Genomic DNA, 17,284 nt, shown 5'->3' with positions numbered 1-17,284 from the left:
AACAGAACATAGGATATCGACCTCTTCCTGTGGTATGCTAACCTGCTTTCACATTTTATTAGAAGAGCTGGTCACTACGAAATGTGGTGCAAACTTCAGAATAACTTAGCTGTAACATCAAACCAGTCTCAGGTCTGAAGACCACAACAACAACAACAACATTATTAAAACTTTAACAACAAATGTCTGCTTCTGTGAAGTTTGGAAGGTAGGAGACAAGGTACCGGCAGAACTGAAGCTGTGAGGATGAGGTGTGAGTCCTGCTCAGGTAGCTCAGATGGTGGAGCACTTGCCTGAGAAAGGTAAAGGTCCCGAGTTCGAGTCTCAGTCTGACACACAGTTTTAACCTGCCAGGAAGTTTCAATTCAGTACACACTCTGCTGCAGAATGAAAATATAATTCTGGAAACAAATGTAGGGTTTGTTCCACACATCCAATCTTACAGTGATACTGAAGTCTGACATAAGGGTCTCTGTATCTGGACATCCTTTGAAGATATACAATGTAGCCTTCATCTTTAAAGTTCTGTTCTCCCACTCAAACTTACAGGACATATGCATTTCAAAAACTTTGAACAAAGTAGTTTCATACTTTCTCATCTGCTCTAGTGTTTCTACTAATGTAGTGGATTCAGTGAAAATCCAGAACTGTTAAATGTCTGCCTAGGGGAGCAGTGAGAGGAGGGGAGACATGTGGCCACGGGTTTCTCGATGCTCCCCCAATCTGTGCTTAGCACCTGAATGCAATGCTAAAAACAAAATTTTATTTCTGTAACTGAACATTAAACTAACTGCTTATGTTTGGCTACTGTTTTTTTACACATTGAGTTTCTCATTTGATAGTTCAATTTAATAGTTAACCTTTCATACACTTGGTACAAACAAGTTTAATTGGTACAATATTAGTCTCCTAGGTACATCTTTGGATGCCATGAGAAGACTGAATGACCAAAAACACAGTTAAATCCCTTTGCTTAGAACAATCACCTCTGCCCAGGAAAAACAGAGCAAATTGAATTAGGTGTGAAGCAGTTGGCTGATCCACAGTCAAATGATGTATAATGTTAATTTCGGTGCAGAGGTCTCTGAACTTGAAAATTTTAACTTGTCCACATTGCGCATGCCTGCATGAAATAGATCAGAGTGGCAACCCTACTCCAGTGGTTTGTTTTGCTTTTCGTAAATAAATAAGAGCAGAGTATATTGTACAAAGTCATTTTCTGTACAACAGATCAATGGTGTAAATGACTGCCGGAACGGAGAGGACAAGAGAAACTGCATGGTGTGCCAGGAGCACGAGTTTGCCTGCAGCAAGAGGCAGTGTGTGTCCCTGGAGGGGAAATGTGATGGCATTGTGCAGTGCTCAGATGGGCTGGACAAGCAGGCCTGCAAAGTCGGGATGTGGGACACAGGTCAGCAACTGAGGGTCGGCACACTCTGATGTAGGAACGGTTTTGTGTTGTGTATGTGGGGGGGATGAGGGGTTAATTTTCAGCTTGTTGGCTGAAAGCCCACTAACTGATAGTCTTTTTCTTGTTCCTATTTGTGCCTAAGTATCTCCGCTTTATGCTAAGTAACAACTACCCTTTTCATAACATTGTTAAATTCTTTAACAAAAATCACCTATTGCAGAGACCAGCTTTGAGCGTTGAAATGGAACATGTGTAGCAAAGAGCTAACGGTGTGTCATTGTAATGATGGCTCTGATGAAGAAAATTGTAACAAAGGTAAGGTATATGAGTCACTTTAGTCTTAAATATCTTACATTTCCATATTCATGAAATTGAAAGAAAAAGTGCATACTGAAAGCAACATTAGGTTAGATTTATTTTATACATACCCTTTTAAATAAATGCACATATAATGTTCAGGACTGTATGACAGTTAACTCTTTCAACATTCCCCAACTTTGTTAATCTGTTATGGTTTTCCTTCTTAATTGTTTGGTTAATGTTTACTTCATTCTCTGTAATTATCAAAGAAACATCTCCTCTATATTACCCTCCGTAAGATCACCTTTCTCTATTCTAGTAGACTTTGGTGGAAACTGAAGCCATCTTCAGCCCAAACAGTAACCATGAGTTTTCTTGGACATCTCCTTTCCAAGATGTCAGGCGTTGCCAGCTATAGTTTAGATCGCATTCACTTGTGTACATTGTTTTGATGACAGTATTGTAGTGCATTCTCAGAGATGCACTTCTTATTACAGATATTGTCAATTGCAATGTTGATGAACTCTTTTATATCAGCTTCATTGAAGTACATCAAAAGAGACAGAGACAGTTACTAAGACAAATATAATTTTATTAATTACTTCAAATTTGTCATTAACACATTGCAGATAGGCTAGTGGGAAGAATGTGGGGCCAAGGAAACTGGCCATATCTGCTGTTTTCTAATTATTACTGACTCATACATAACTGATGAATCTTTAAGAGTAATAGATATTAAAAAGGAGCCAAGCTTTAAGATTTACCATGTCTACTTTAGTTATTGGGCATATTACAATATTTCAAATTACAAAGTACAATTTTCCTCCCAAGAAAAGCGGGAGGTGAGTTAGTGAATGACTGTTCATTTTGAGGTACCAAAATTATTCATCACTAAACATACTTGATGTATTTGTAGTAGAATTACAGCAAATTGTGAAACCTAAAGAGTACACACGTAAAATTACATCAATGCCATCATATTGACTCAGCCATCAACAGCATCTGTTATGTCCACTGTTAGTTAAAAAATAATACTATAAATTAACAGAAGGCAGCACCTGTCAAGAGGCAAATTGCGAGATGTCTGCACATAACTCACATATGAAATGAGTAAACTTTCAGTGACCGGTGGCTCTTACATAGAGAAAATCACATCCTGACCTGTACTTGGCTCCAGTCTGAAACAGTTGCAGCCAGAGCTATGCTTCGGTTTGGGCTTCAAAGTGTTTAAGATTGCCCTTTGATTTCCTTTACGAAGTTAACCTCCCTATTACAAAATATCTTGCAGATGTAATCCATATGTCTTACATATGTGTCATAAGATCCCTAATCCGTGTGTTGTATGGATGTCCAAAGAATGTGTACATCATAGACTGGTGGTAAGCAATTATTAATGGAATAACACCAATAGGATGGATATTGTCTGTGTAGGCAGGTTTCCCCACCAGACATCTATCCAATTGATCCATAGATTCATTTTAGGACAATTTGTTATGGCTGAGAATTTGCTACATAAAGGTAGCAGTTGATTTTTTAGACATAGTCAATAATCTTCCCACATAAGACACTCATGCATTGCAATGGCCACAAATCTATCAAATACTTTCACCTGCAGTGACCTGGTATTTGTCTACTGGAAGCTTTTGTTAAGTTGTAATCTGCAACATTGCAGTTAAATGTGGAGAGTGGGAGTTCAGGTGCCATTCCAGAACCTGTATACTGGACATGTGGGAATGTGATGGGGAAGTAAACTGCCCAGACTACACAGATGAACATGACAATTCCAGTAAGTGGAAAGATAAAGCTTTCTATTCATGCCATGAGAGGATAAACTCAAAGATTTAACAAAAATATGAAAGATAAATTACCAAAAATGCCCCCTAGAACTTAATTAGGTGATTAAATGTATACAAAGAGTAAGCAATCACTGTTAATTTATTAAAGCTGCATATATGTTATTCAATCTGCTTTTTCAAATGGTATGGAAGTTACTTCTTATGTAGCTGCCATAACCACTTAGAGGATGAAAGTGAGTGTTGTTTATCTTCCTGTTGAAGTTTTCAAGTGATCTGTTACTGTGAGACAGGTGTAAAGTATGTTTCTGAAATACAAAACAGAATATGTAAGTTTTCCTGGTAAGAGGACTGTATTGTTCTAGTGTAAATTGCATACTATTTACTTGTGGCAACTGCTAGACATCTTCAGGTGGTTTCTGTGGGTGAATGGCATCTGTCACTATACACACTGCAGCCATCTCCTTAGAGATGCACTATCTGGAAGTCAAGTACGTGAAAGGGAGTTGATTCCAGATGAGATTTTGGTATCTGTGTGGAACCAGCTACTAGGAATAACTGAGAACTTAAGCATATATTCAGAGGCACTGGTGCTGTTACAAGGCATTGCTGTTTGAAAGTGGAACCAAAACAGGTCGCAGTGTGGGTCCTCTACTGCACTGCTCTGGAGCTGTATTCAGAAATTCCTGTTCTCCGCATTCTGATCTAATGGCAGTAAGTGCAGGCTGTACTTGGATTGCCCGAATCTCTACTGGTTCCAGAAAGTTGAAACTGGGGACACAGTACATTCCTTGTACAGACTCCAGAGACAACGAGGTAATTGAACCCCCTCCTCCATATTTCACTTAACAGAACATGGCAATTTCCTCAGGTTTACAAGTGGTTAGAAAACAGTTATCTGAGGATTGGTTCAAATGGCTCTGACCAGTATGGGACTTAACTGCTGAGGTCATCAGTCCCCTAGAACTTAGAACTACTTAAACCTAACTAACGTAAGGACATCACACACATCCATGCCCGAGACAGGATTCGAACCTGCGACCGTAGCGGTCGTGCAGTTCCAGACTTTAGTGCCTAGAATCACTTGGTCTATCTGAGGATTGTAGAGATTTTTTGACAGTGGTATCTTCTCACAATTTTGTTCCATTAGTTGGACTCAGTATGACTATAATGTGGGATCTCTGTAAGAAGGTGGGTGCAGAATGACCTGACAGCAACAAGGTCAAAACAGTGCAGGGTTTTCTTGAGGAAATATCCAGATTTACACAATTGGATGTGGCAGGGGCATGGGAGCCCTACATTAAATAAATGTGCCATGAAAGTTCAAGTCAGTCTCTCTACACGTGGTATACATTCCAGTCTGTCCACTGTTATCATTTAAACCCAATGTAACTGTCACTAAATTACAGTGACAGCTACCTGTTGTACCGAGGAGTTCTCCTGCAGCAGTGGACACTGCTCGGACAAGCAGCTGGTGTTTACAGTTTTGCCTAAGTTTATTGTTCACATTGCTATCTTGCATTATGGAAGATGTCACTGTGCCCCGGAATCTTAATATTCCTGCTCACTTATTTACAACAACTTCATTAATGATATCTATATTTCACGACTCATGTTACAATTTTAATGCACTTTAGTGCGACTGTAAATCAGTATCACCATACTGCTCTGTGTGAATAATCTGGTGCACTTCACTGCTTCCCTAACTGTGATAGGTTCTTCATAATATAGTTGCAGGTGGGGACTGTTAGAGAGTGGATGTCATGTGCTGGAGACAGGTTTCACCCTCTCCCTCTTCTGGCCAGTTTACAGAAACAGGGCACCACAGTAAACACACACCAGCTAGTCACTTACAGTTAACTAATAGTTCATGCATGGCAACAAAAGAGCCATTGTCTGTGAACAGAGGAAAAGACTTTATCATTAGGCAGCTGAGCAACCCTTTTATATCTCCAATTTGAAAAATGGCAAGAAAATACTTTGATCTCCCAGTAGAGTCTCCATTTTCATTGTGTGACAGTATTATGGATGTCAATATCCATCTCTATCAATGACTGTGTGGACACAGGCTATGCACTGTAGAAATATTACTTTGTGTTTGATTTGTGAATGGTTTGCAAAAGCAGTCTAAATAACCTTCTCTATTCCCTCAAGTAGTTTTGTGAGTTGCTTCAGCAGTTCGTGGGTTTCATGACTATTTTTGGATCATGGACTCTGTTTCATCATTAAATCTCTACATGATGGAAACTGCAATGGGAGACATAAGACAGTTCATCTAACAAATTTGAGTTATGGAAATGCTACACAAACTTACAACAAATTGTCAAATTCTTCTTTGAATGATTACTACCACATCCATTAATCCAACTTGGTAAGAATTCCAAATTCAAACATCAGAATTCTAAAGTCTAGTTTATGCACAAGTCTAACATCTGCCTTATGTCATCTCAGTATTCACAGCTATTCTGATAAGTTTAATGTCTGTAGCTGGACAGAACACTAAAAAGCTTGGAATACTGTAATTTCAGCTTCTTAGAAGTGTCACTCAGTAGGTTTCTCTGCAAAACTGGCTGTTGTTGCTGTGTTCAGTTCCTAGCAAATTTTTGTATTTACTTTTGACTGCTTGTGACTAAAAAGTCTACATCTTGATATTCTGGCATTTTCACAAAACGTTTTCTTTAATAGGCAATAAGCTTGATTACTGTGTCAGTAAGTATCATACGATATTGTAAATGTGGACTGTTATATTACTAGTGTTTGTATTATATTTAGTGAACACCTCATATGCATTGTCTTGCTTAATGTGCATGTGGCTTTGAAGCTGGGGTGGGCTCCTGCTGATTTAAGTTCCAGCTGCCACTGTCTGAGTCTGTCTGAGGCACCAGCATTCCTCTAAATGGTTTTGCATCCTACATCAAAATTAACCACCTGAACACAATATCTGGTAATAGAATTCCTTAAAGGACATGGATCTTGTGTTCTGGCATGTTGGGATTGTTAGAAACCTTGAACCTATTAGTGAAGATTTCTGAAGGTTGTAGAAAAACACCCAACTAATATGTAACCATTAAGAAATATAAAATCTGGTATCAAATCTGAGTTACTGAAAACAGGAATTATTAGAGATAGTGTTAACATGTGAAATAAATATAAGACAATCTCCTAAGTTTGGAGCCCAAAAATTAAAACTACAATGGAAAGTTCTCAGTCTTGGTTGTGGAACTCAGACAAAATGGAGAGTCTATTTACTCTACCCTGATGGCAATATATTATGTGGCCATAAATTTCATAAAGTTTACCACCCGGGCCAGCTATTGAGTTCCAGATGACCGTGCTTTTCTTGATGGCACACTTTTCTTTTGCAGTGTCTTCAGTGCTAAACACTGAAATAAAGCTGGAATACTTCTAAATCCTGATCTACTGTTGAGTATTTCTTCTTTCAACACCGATACATTTAACCTGTTTTATACATAAATTGTTCACTGGTTTAGACTTATCGCCACTATTTAGATCCAAATATCTTTGATAATGAGATTACATTTTGACCTTGAATTACCCGAACATGATTAGAAAACCATTTCTCTGGAAATATGTTGTCCAGAGTTTGAGAAATTATGAAAAGAGTTATTGAACAAGACAACCATCTTGAATTTTCCCTCAAGTGCTTTTAAACCTCACAACTTGGGTTTATTCACACTTATATATTTGTCTATACTGCAGAAATATTTTATACAGTAAAAACATTGTTAAGGTTCCTTATAAAATGGTATTTTCCTTTTGCTGTGCAACATGTAGTTCTTGTGACATTAACTAATTTTTGTATAAAATGCCCTATCCATAACATATGGGACTATAGATGCTGTGAAGTTTTAAGAAACTATCAGGCTGAACATTATGAACAAATACTATTTTCTTCCACTATTTTTGCACCTACCTTTCCCTTCAATTGATTCTCCAATTGTTGATAAAAGTATTTGTATATATAACAATTCAGTTCAAAATGTGACTAAATTTAAATGTTCCTAAAGTTTCACATTCTCCACTGATTCATTACTGAATTTTAACTAATAATGTTTACTGCTGTTAGTTTTTGGTCATTATTTAAGTTGGCTGGTTCCTCATAATATGTTTAAACATTATTTCACTACTGAGAGATACATAATGAAAGATTTAAAACAGTGTAAGGGAGCACTAAAACTCCTAAACATGCAGGAGAAACAGCAACAATTTGTTGTCAGTCACTGAAGACCACAGCAGGACGTATGTGGAAGGGATAGGTAACTCAACAGAGGTGGCAGTAGACTGGATTTCAAAGAACATCAACCACATGAATGATGTGCCAGCTGGGCAGAGTGACATACAAATGGGTGCAAAGGGGTGCAACTGATACTCAGTTTGGTTAAAACTGCTTGTCAGCTGATTCATCGTCTCGGAGTTGTTCTCAGATTGGAGCTCCCACCGTAAGGCTGTCGAGAGTCATGTCAATACGTCACTTCACTTGCAGTTTGTAAGTAGTGCAGTAGGCATGGGTAATTATATAGCATTTCTAGCAGCTAATTTTACTCCTTTTGGTTGTAGCAGTCTCCTCTGTGACTGCAGCCCACTTTTGCCAAAGCGTTGAGAGGTGCAGATGACATCCGATGTGGCGACACTCCAGCACTGTGTGAAATGAGTTAGGTGAAAAGTAGTTTCAATTACAGAGTATACCAGAAGTTGTTTCTCAGCAGTGTTTTTTCTCCCCACAGGTGTGCCACCTGATAGAGAAGCTCTGTGCTGTCGTTGTGGTGGCCGAATATGACAGCAGGATTGGCAACGACACAGTCAATACACTTGTTTGTGAGTATATGAGAAGAAAGGGTAAATGAGTTGTCAGGTCTCACAATTTGTGCAACATCAAGAAATAAAAAATTTCTTAAGAGTTTCACACAGGTAACAAAACATTACTTCAGTCTCATTCTGGCCATAAGCCTACATGTTCAGTAGTCTTTGTTGTTCATGTGTCACTCAACATGTCTGCCATACAGTTTATTTATTTATTTTATTTGTTTGTATACTTGTTCTATAGATCTGTACATGTGAGCAAGTCACTCAGATGTGGAACGTGTCAATGTACATAATAAAATACATAGAATAAAGACATTGTTATAGTATTAATAACAGTGCACAAAAGTCATACTTATTAGCTTAAAAACTAGTCAACATAAATGTGAAGATAGCAGTTTCATATTTAGGGCATTATTGCATCTATTTTAACCTTGAACAGTAATCAAAACTTCCCACTTTGGGTTTAAAAGTGACCCAAAAATGGAAATGAGAAAAACAGGAATTTTTACATTAGGACTTTATTACATTAGTTTAACAGTAAACAGTGTCAAAAAATTTAAAAACATCTTTCCAATCTGGGTTTTACTTATTTCTCTGAAAGAATTCCTCTAGTGAATAAAGTGAGGTCTCAAGTAAATAATTTTTCAAGCTACGTTTAAATCCTGATGTACTACTCCTTATACTTTTGATGCTGTTGGGTAGGGAATTGAAAATTTTCGTTCCAGCGTACTTTACCCCTTTCTGAATAAGTGTCAAGTTCTTTAACTCACAGTGGAAATCCTCTTTTCTTCTGGTGTTATGTTCATGATGTAGGCAATTCATTTCATACAGAGTGGGGTTATTTATTATGAAGCACATCAGTGAATATATGTACTGAGATGTTGCTGTCAGCATTTCAAGTCGTTTAAAAAGATTTCGACACGAGGTTCGTGGGGGTACACCACAAATGATTCTTATTGCTCTTTTTTGTGCTGTGAGGATTTTCTTTGCGGCAGGTGTATTGCCCCAGAAGATGATGCCATAACACATGACTGAATGAAAATAGCCAAAGTGAGCTGACTTTGAGACGGTAATGTCATCAAAGCGTGACAAAATTCGTAAAGCAAATGTTGCCTATGTCAGCCGTTTTAGTGTTTGTAGAATGTGATGTTCCCAGTTCAGCCTACTGTCCACGTATACGCCTAGGAATTTTGATAAGTACACTTGCTTTATCATCTGATCATTCTGTGTGATAACTATTTCTTTTGGGTTTTTGTGGGTTGTCTGGAACTGGATACAATTGGTTTTTTTTCAGGTTTATTGAAAGGGAGTTGATACTAAACCAACCCAGAACTTCTTTAAGGATATCATTCACCTCGGATTCTGAGTCAGTAGTCGACACATTATCCACCACAATGCTCGTATCATCAGCGAACATTGTAAATTTACACTGCTTATTGATGGATAGAGGCAGGTCATTAACATATATGAGGAACAGCGAGGGCCCAAGCACTGATCCCTGTGGCACTCCATGCTGCACAATTCCCCACTCAGAGTCCATTATATATTGTGATACACTCTCTGAAACATCTAGAATAATCTTCTGCTTCCTATTTTCGAGGTACGATTTTAACCAGTTCCCTACAGGTCCTGTAATTCCATAACGACAGGCCTTCTTGAGGAGTATCTGGTGATCTACACAGTCGAACGCCTTTGATAGGTTGCATATGACACCAATTGGCAGCCTCTTGCTGTTTATAGACTCTAGAACATCATTTCTGAATGAGAAAATTGCGTTATCTATTGAAACTCCCTTTTGAAAACCAAACTGCTGACTGTTAATGATGCTCAGGTCACCAAGGTGTGCCACAATCCTGTTGTACAGAGCTTTTTCTAGGACTTTTGAAAATGTTGTTAATAGAGAGATAGGGCGATAGTAGCATCCCCTGCTTTGTACAGGGGCCTGACAACAGAGTATTTCATTCTGTCTGGAAACACTCCTTGTTGCATGGATGTGTTGCAGATGTGAGACAAAACTTCGGCCACTTCACTGCAGCAAGCCTTCGACAGCTTGCTTGAAATATCGTCGATACCAGCAGAATGTTTATTTTTCAAAGACTGTATGATTTTTTTGATTTCATTGGCAGTAATGGGAAGCACACTTATTTGACTGAAAGGTTCTGGAAAATTATTTTTCATTATACAGGCAACTTTATCTACAGAACCATGGCAACCTATCTGTGTTGGGACAGTTAAAAAATGTTGGTTAAAGATTTCAGCAATTTCCTCACTATTAGTTATCTCTGAGTTGTCAACAGTTAAAACAATATTTTTGTCTTTGGTGTAGTTTACAGTCCCTGTTTCTCTCTTTATCACATTCCAGATTGTTTTAATTTTATTTTCAGAATTAGTAATTTCAGATGCTATACACATACTTTTAGAGTTTTTAATTACTTTGGCAAGAATTTTACAGAAGAGTTTATAATGTTTTAGCTGAGCAGGGTTGTTAGAAGTCTTTGATGCTATGTAGAGTTGTCTTTATCTCTGACAGGAAGCTATGATGCCCTTAGTGAGCCATGGTATTTTTGCAGACCTAGCAGGTTGGACTCTGCATGACTTTTTTGGAAATACACTTTCAAAGGTACCTGCTATCTCATTTGTGAATAAATTGTATTTTGAATTAGCAGTTTCTGCTAGATAAACAGGTGTCCAGTCAGTATGCTGAAGACATGATCTGAACGTTTGAATAGCTTCCTCACTTATTTTCCTTACTGTTTTCCATCTAAGGAATTCCCAAGCTGTTGAAAGTAACTCGTTGTCCATCATGGTCAGACAGACCTTTCATAATATTGTTATTATTCCATCCTGAATTTTCCAATGTTCCATGATTTAGTTTAGGATTTTGAGAGTTTTCAGAAGATTGCAATATTTTTGTTATCAGTATCTTGTTGGTACAGAGAGATTTCCTTAACTTTTAGATTTGTATATGATTGGTGCAATAGTTAAATTCTTCCACTCACTCATTTCTCAAAAAGTGAGTATCATGCAATACAACTTTCAATGCATTTAGTGAAAGGCATTGGGAAATAACACAAACAGCACATTGAAACAGTAGGTAAAAATGTTATTCTAGATCACATTTCTATTGTCACACTGGGAAAAGTGGATTTTTGTTCATTCTTTTTGCTTTTTCCAATCTACATAGTGTTCCATTACAAATAGAGAAGTTACAAATTAGAAAGCAGTTGTGAGCTATCAGTGCTGCATTTGTGAACATGTGAGGTGTGGATATAAACTAATGTGACTATTGCTGTAAAACATCTGGTTTCAAAAGATAAATATTTAGTTGTCATACACTCTCTTCCTCTCTCTCTCTCTCTCTCTCTCTCTCTCTCTCTCTCTCTCTCTCTCTCTCTGCAACACTCATAGGGAATTTTCTGTTGATGGAAATGGGAAATAGTGTTAGAAGTCGTCATCTGTGAGCTCCTCGACATGTGCTACTTTTTCACTGCTTAAAACAGACTGAAATTTTGTCTCTTCTTTATGCAGATTTGATCTTGGGAAAGGATAAGTGACACTGTGGCAAGTCCAACAAATGTTGTAGGTGGTCCAACACTGAGATGAGGTATTTTGCTACAAACCTATTTAACAAACAACGCAGTATGAGCCTGTGGCATTGACTTGATGCAGAACCTGTAATTTGTCCTTTGACAATTCAGGTAGTTTATTTTCTCGTGGAGTTGAGCAAGAATCTCAAGGTAGTAATGTCTGTTAATAGTTTGACATTCTGGAACCCAGGAATGATAAAATTTGAAGAAGTTTCTCACCAATGCAATTTGGACTTTCCTTAGACACTTGTCACATTCAGCCTAGGGCATGCAGCATGCTCTTGTCAGATGAAACAGTAAGGGTGGGACAAAGGGGGCACAAGGCCGCTGTTGTAATGTGGCCTTTTGCTGCTGTGGCCTTAACTGACACTGCCCTGTGTGATGCTGAGTCGAAGGTTGTACAGCTGCCACAGCTCCCCATCACCCTGAACACTTGCAGCGTAGCTAATAGGGGACGACTGAGTTAGTTCAAATAACCCCCCCCTCGCCCCCCCCCCACCAACCACACACACAGCAATCTGATCGCCTGTGGCCCATGACACTTCACAGGGCTGCGCTGTATTGAACATGTCTGTAAGTGTCAGATTCTCTCATGAAATGTGTTTTCAGAGTCTTCCCTTTCTGACTGAAACAACTATTGTGCATCATGTAACGAGTGGATGGGTACTAGTGACAAATTATGACAATTGCTCAACCTGTGTAATTCCGCAGCCCAGGCTTTGTAGGATTGGTTTGGGTGTTTCTGACAATGGTAAAATTTCTACATGCATCACAGTGACAGTGTTCTGTCACAGTAACATGTTGAGAGAAGTTGACACATTTTATCAAATAAACCTGCCAGTTGTTGCAAAAGTTCAATTTGGTACAACTGATGACTGCGCAGTGAAAACCAGGAAAGAAAGCTCTGCTCAGGTCAGTATTGCCCTCACGAAAAACCTAGAAATGCTGTAATAACAGTGTCTCGTAGGAGTCCCAATCTTCAGGTGTTTCGTCATATGCCAGAATGGGCAACAGTTTCACTGGTGGGAGAGTAACCTGTTGCAAACAAGCAGATGCCACTTGAGAGCAGTGGCAGAGCCTGCCGTTCTGTGAAAGTGTGCTGCTGGGCAGTGATGTGTTCAAATATTTCTTCCATTGAGATGTTTGTCAGGTGACTCAGCACTGGCACTCGTACACGGAGGAAACGTAACCCTCACTTGTTGCCAAGTTTGTTATACTAAGAACACACACAATTTGTGGAACTTGGTACATTGCAGACCAATACATAAGATAAAATGTGAAGGTTGTGTGTAGCACTAAACACATTGACTAGACATTAGTAATGCAGGTTACAGAATAGGCCGAGCAGCCCTATGTGGTCACTTAAAGAATACTGTTTCTTAAGTGGCTCACCAGAGTGCACCAGGGAGCTGACACGGGTGGCTTCTAAACAGCTTGTGAATTGCACAGACGTGTTATTCCGAAATTGTGTGTGAATTTAAGGTGGGCTGTGAAATTCATAACCTCAATACTATACCCACATGAATTTCCATATAGAACATGCATCTGTATCTGGGATTTGGAGTATAATTTACATTCCGATGAAAAAGTTTGTAACAGGTTCCTGGTAGATATCAAGGAGGAATTGGAGATTCAGAAACAAAATAAATACCTTGTTAACATCTTATTTATTGTAATACTTAGACTTGGGAACATTTTGTAACTGCAGTGTTTATGTGAAGCGGATGGTGTAACTTGACCAACTATCAGTTTTTTCCTAACACTTTGTTTGATGCATTAGACAGCAACTGACTAATGAAAGAGCAGCAGCAGCAGTAACAGCAGTGGCTTCTTTGAAGTAGCTGTTTTGTTTTCTAATACACTCAGTCAAATACAAAGTAATTCAGAAGCAATTTTCATTATTTGACCGAGGTAGTACTAATCATTTTTGTATATGGAACAGAACAGAAATATCTGAGTGGTAATAAAACAAATACAGCCATTCCACCTGATATTTCGCACTTTAAGACACTTAGAAGAAACAACAGCATTTCTCTATTTTTGTAAAGGTATTGTGTTCCTGCTTCACATGTTCTCCATCCTTGGATCTATAGAACAAAAAGAAGAGGGTGACATTTATTGAATTACATTGAAAAAAAGGTAAATTAATTTTTAATGAACATGTAAATGTCACTACAGATATTTAGATTTAGGTCATGACACATTGGTGATGACGAGTAGCGAAATTCTACCCGATGTACCAAAGTGTCGGAACATAGCAGATGTCAAGGACCACCTGAATAGCTGTTTTCATCTCAGCAATTGTTTTGGGGTTATTGCTGTGCACTGTGTCTTTAACATAGCCCCACAAAAAGGAGTACATGGTGGCCAATTGAGAACCATGCCAGTGGCCTCGGGGTACCCCAGACCTGGAATGCAGTTCTCAAAGTGCTCCTCCAGGGCATCAAACCCTCTCATTCGTTAATGGAGTCGAGCTCTGCCATGTGTGAAAAACATCTTTACGAAATCAGGGTCACCTGGGATAATGGGGATGAAATCATTTTTTGAAACCTACATGTACCATTCGGCAGCCACCATGCTGTCAATGAATATCACAGAGACTATTCCGTGACTGGACATTGCGCAGGTCACAGTAACCCGTTGAAGGTGAAGAGATTTCTTGATCATGAAATGCAGATTCTCAGTCCCCCGAACCCATCCAAATGAATGTGGGCTTCGCCAGTATACCAAACTATACTAACATCAAAGCTTCGCCAGTATACCAAACTATACTAACATCAAAGTCCTGTTCGTCGATTCTGTGGACAAGAGTGTTTGCAAAACTCAACAACTGTTCTATGGCCCTGGGGCTTAATGGCTGATGGGTTTGAATTTTGTATGGGAGGAGATACAGATATTGAACAACAATTTGTTGCAGTCCCTATCAGTTGATTTCCTCCTGTTGTCTCTCTTTGGATGGCCGACATTGCCAATACTGTCATCACAAACATTACCTGTTTTCTCAAACTTGTGAATCAAATTCTTGATTGTTGCCACACTTGGACTGGTTATTTAGAGCTGAACTTAGATGCAAACTTCCTTTGAGCTGCTGTTGGGCTGTTATTGCTCACATTATAGGCCTTCACAAGAGCTATACAGTCAGGCATGCTGTACCGTGACATTTTCATGTGCAAATCTCAACAAGGTGCATGCCTGTGTGTGAACTAATTCCCATTGTGCCTTGTGATCAACCGTGCAGTTTGAAAGTCCTAATGCAAACTGTTCACAAGTCGTGAGAATTTAATTCATGTAGTTTAAGAATTGTACCCTGAAAATCTAAAATATGTAATGTACCAATACAAACATAGAATATATAAATGCTAACTGCCATTGTGACTTGCGCTGCTCCCACATACGCATAATCGCTCCTCGAGGTGCTAAGAGCTCCTGTGCCAAGCTGTACATAGCAGGTGGAAACATCTCCTGCAGGAATGAGGTAAGGTTTCTGTAGTGGACACTCCCCAGACACAGTAGTCTACAATAGTGTGAAGCAGTCAGAGCTGATATGTGTGTTTGACAGGACATTGGTAGTAACTGCAGTGCTGGAATAATACATCAGAGAACAAGTCCTACTGGTCCCCTATGTAGGCTGGCTAACATTGAGAGTACCAGGTGCAGGCAAAACACAACCACTGCTGGTTCCAGTGTGTTGTCAGCCCTAGGACATGTTCTAGATTCCCTCCAGTTCTTGGGAAGAGTTTCTAGATTTATTCCAGTTCGTGATATTACCTGGCACTACTGAATATTTAGCTTCTAAATATTCCCAGTCCTGCTGATTCCTCATCTCTAAAGAAATTGATTAGCTTTAATGGTTCATCATTGAAAACTCTGAGCCTCCTGGGAATTGTGGGTGGTTGGAAAACCAGTCCACTTGCTGACTGTGTGAACAGAGAGTCTGAGGGGGTGGACACCTCCCCTGTGGTGATATCACTTGTCACTGTGCTGGTGGTGGGGTGCTTGCCAGCTGCTGTGTGCCACATGTACAAGAGGCAGCTGGTCACATCCAACGACTTGGGCTACAGGCACACAAAGTGGTCTGCTGACTAAATGTGATGAAAAACTATCTCAATCCTTCTTTTCCATAAAGAAATGGAAGATTTGTCTGCATTATCCCTTTCCACCCTGAGAGAAAAGTTAGCAAACCTCTATCTGAAATATGCCATGTCCCATGCATTATGACCTGTGGAATCAGGTAAAAATACTGAAATTCTCAGGGTGATAGTTTTCTCAAAATGTCAGTAGCACAATCGTGCTAGTTAGGTTTTACCCCAGTCCAAATAAAATGTACTGTGCTGCTAAAGAAGTGCTTTTATTTATTTTTATATGTCTACATGGTTACTCTGCAATTCACACTTCAGTGCCTGGCAGAGGGTTCATCGAACCATTTTCATACTACTGCTCTACCATTCCACTCTCAAATGGCACGTGGGAAAAAGGAACACCTAAATCTTTCTGTTTGAGCTCTGATTTCTCGTATTTTATGATGATGATCCCTACATAGGTGGGTGTCAACAAAATATTTACGAATTCGGAAGAGAAAGTTGGTGATTGAAATTTCGTAAATAGATATTGCCCCAAAGGAAACTGCCTTTGTTTCAATGACTGCCACCCCAACTCTCATATATCAGTGACAGTCTCACCCCTATTGCTTGATAACGCGAAATGAGCTGCCCTTCTTTGCACTTTATCGATGTCCTCTCTCAATGTTACCTGCTAAGGATCCCACACCATGCAGCAATATTCCTGCAGAGGACAGACAAGTGTAATGTAGGCTGTCTCTATAGTGGGTTTGGTGCATCTTCTAAGTATTCTGCCAACAAAGTGCAGTCTTCGTTTCACCTTCCCCACAATATTATCTATGTGATCTTTCCAATTTAAGTTGCTTGTAATTGTAATTCCTAGGTATTTAGTCAAATTGACAGATCTTAAATTTGTGCAATTTATCGTGTACCCAAAATTTATCAGATATCTTTTAGTACTCATGTGAATGACCTCCCACTTTTCTATTTTTAGTGCTAATTGCCACTTTTCACACCATACAGAAGTTCTCTCTCGATCATTTTGTAATTGGAATTGATCATCTGATCATTTTACTAGACAGTAAATTACAGTGTCATCTGGAAACAATCTAAGGGGGCTGCTCAGATTATCTCCTAGATCATTTATACAAATCAGAAACAGTGGAGGGCCTATGGCACTACCTTGAGGAACAACAGATATCACTTCTGTTCTACTCAATGATTTACTGTCTGTCACTACGAACTGTGACCTCTCTGAGAGGAAATAACGAATCCAGTCACACAACTGAGACAATACTCCATATGCATGCA

Source organism: Schistocerca piceifrons, chromosome 11 (genome assembly GCF_021461385.2).
Source record: "Schistocerca piceifrons isolate TAMUIC-IGC-003096 chromosome 11, iqSchPice1.1, whole genome shotgun sequence".
Taxonomy (NCBI): Eukaryota; Metazoa; Arthropoda; class Insecta; order Orthoptera; family Acrididae; genus Schistocerca; species Schistocerca piceifrons.
This window is presented reverse-complemented; position numbering follows the sequence as displayed.